This window comes from Brassica oleracea, chromosome C7 (assembly GCF_000695525.1).
Source record: "Brassica oleracea var. oleracea cultivar TO1000 chromosome C7, BOL, whole genome shotgun sequence".
In the NCBI taxonomy this organism is placed as follows: Eukaryota; Viridiplantae; Streptophyta; class Magnoliopsida; order Brassicales; family Brassicaceae; genus Brassica; species Brassica oleracea.
The window spans coordinates 24,596,200-24,598,666 of record NC_027754.1 but is presented as its reverse complement, the minus strand read 5'-3'; positions in this window follow the sequence as shown (position 1 = coordinate 24,598,666).

The following is a 2,467-nucleotide window of genomic DNA, read 5'->3' as shown; positions in this document are numbered from 1 at the left end:
GAATCGGTTTTAAGACGACGTTCATGTCTCTAGTTTTTTCTCTCTTTAGGAAGCGAGCTTGATATGCGTGGCGATCGTTTCTCGATTTTCGGAGAGTTTAGATCGGTTTGCAAGATCTGGCCGAACAGTTATGGAACGATATATCGAGACAAGAAAAATCGCCTAAGTTTTAGTTCGCTAGACTATCCACCTAGGTTTTACGTTCCCTAAAGTTCTATGGCAGTCTCAAAGGCGTTTTTATTTCTTAGTAATTTCCAACGAAAATTCCAAGTCTGATTTCAAAAATTTCAAGTCGGAAATACCTTAGTTCTCTCGAAGACGCAGTTTTGTCTCTTCTCAGTTTTGCTTGCTTATTTCCCCTTCCTCTTCTCGTGTATGTTCGCCTCTTTCGATATTGGTCTTTATCCTTTAAACTTGACATTTATCTTCCGAACTTGGCTGTTATCTTCTCCTTAGATACGACGTCAATTTTTATAAAAAGGTTCAACGTAATCGTATAGTTGAGGCGGCTAAGGTGTTAAGTTAACCGTTGCCGTTTTATACGATTAATATGAATCCATGCGAGAAAACAAGTCTTTGCGGGTTTTTTTTGTTATCATAAAGTTTCAATAGTAACTCCAATCAAGACGAAACAAGAGACATTTCGATCGAGATTTGAAGGAGAACACAAAGATGGAGGTAAGGGCGAGTAGGAGAAAGCGAAGGAGTTTAGACGAGTCTTACTTGTTTTCGTCGTAAAATCTCAACGGAAACTCTGATTGAGACGAAACGAAAAGCGTTTCGATGAGGATTCAAAACAGAACCCAAAAGAGGACCTTTCTGAGGCCTGACAGGTCACTATGTAGCGAGTAAAGATCTGACAGGTCGCTACGTAGCGAGTGGAAGCAAGCCAAGAAGAGTCCTATTTGTTTTCGTCGTAAAATCTTAGCGGAAACTCCGATTGAGTTGAAACGAAAAGCGTTTTGATGAGGATTCCTAAAGGAGGACCTTTATGAGGCCTGACAGGTCGCTATGTAGCGAGTGAAGGTCTGACAGGTCGCTACGTAGCGAGTGGAAGCAAGCCAAGAAGAGTCCTATTTGTTTTCGTCGTAAAATCTTAGCGGAAACTCCGATTGAGACGAAACGAAAAGCATTTCGATGAGGATTCAAATGAGAACGCGAAGGAGGACCTTTCTGAGGCCTTACAGGTCACTACATAGCGAGTGGAGAGTTGGCTTGAGCTCGGTCGCTACGTAGCGACCGAGCCGTATGCGTGCTTGGTCACTACGTAGCGACCAAGCTGTGTGTGTGCTCGGTCGCTACGTAGCGACCGAGCCGTATGCGTGCTTGGTCACTACGTAGCGACCAAGCTGTGTGTGTGCTCGGTCGCTACGTAGCGACCGAGCCGTATGCGTGCTTGGTCACTACGTAGCGACCAAGCTGTGTGTGTGCTCGGTCGCTACGTAGCGACCGAGCCGTATGCGTGCTTGGTCACTACGTAGCGACCAAGCTGTGTGTGTGCTCGGTCGCTACGTAGCGACCGAGCCGTATGCGTGCTTGGTCACTACGTAGCGACCGAGCCGTGTTCGTGCTCGGTCGCTACGTAGCGACCGAGCCGTATGCGTGCTTGGTCACTACGTAGCGACCAAGCTGTGTGTGTGCTCGGTCGCTACGTAGCGACCGAGCTTGGCTAGAGCTCGATCGCTACGTAGCGACCGAGCTGTGTAATCGATTTGCTGCGCTTCCATTTTCCGCGAATAACCTAGGGGTTTTCTGCGGTTTTTGGGAGAATAAGTTTTACCCTTCCGAAAAGTTTTCGGAAAACGTGTTTTGGTAAAACCCTTACGCATTGAAACTTCTTTAGATCAGAAATGAGCGAAACTTACGGGATTTGATAAAATTTATCATTTTCCTTTATGTTTAGACAGAGAAATCGCGGCTAGGTTTTTTTTCGATTTTTTTTTTAGGCACTATGGCGTTTGCGTAATCGTTGGCCATAGGCGCAGTGGAGGCTGGGGTTGTCTTACCAGCGTTGTTGCGAACTTCGATTTTGTCTTTCATGTTTCCAGACATTGTTTTGATCAAGCGTTTTGTGGCTGAGAGTTAGATTGATCCGTACCCCCCCCCCTCCTTCTAGCGCCAAACTGTGGGAACCGAAATTCGCACTGTCGATTTCCGTTTAAATAAGGAAACTAGGAAAACCCTAATTTCCCAGAGATCTCGAATATCTGCTAATACCACACGCCAAGCAATCAGAATACGAAACGAGAACAGTAATAAAATAAGAAATCGAAAAAGAGAGCAAGATAGTTCTTATTCTGAATCTGTGTTTGAGCATTTACAACAAGGTAAGTGTCTGGGCTACGAGAGCTGTCGGCGAGATTCCTAGTTCTAAAACCCTAAGACGGCAAAAACCTAATTGAGTCGCATCTCGAATAATAAAAACGCAAAATTGCCTAAAATCGCTCTAAGTGCTAAGTTTGCTGTG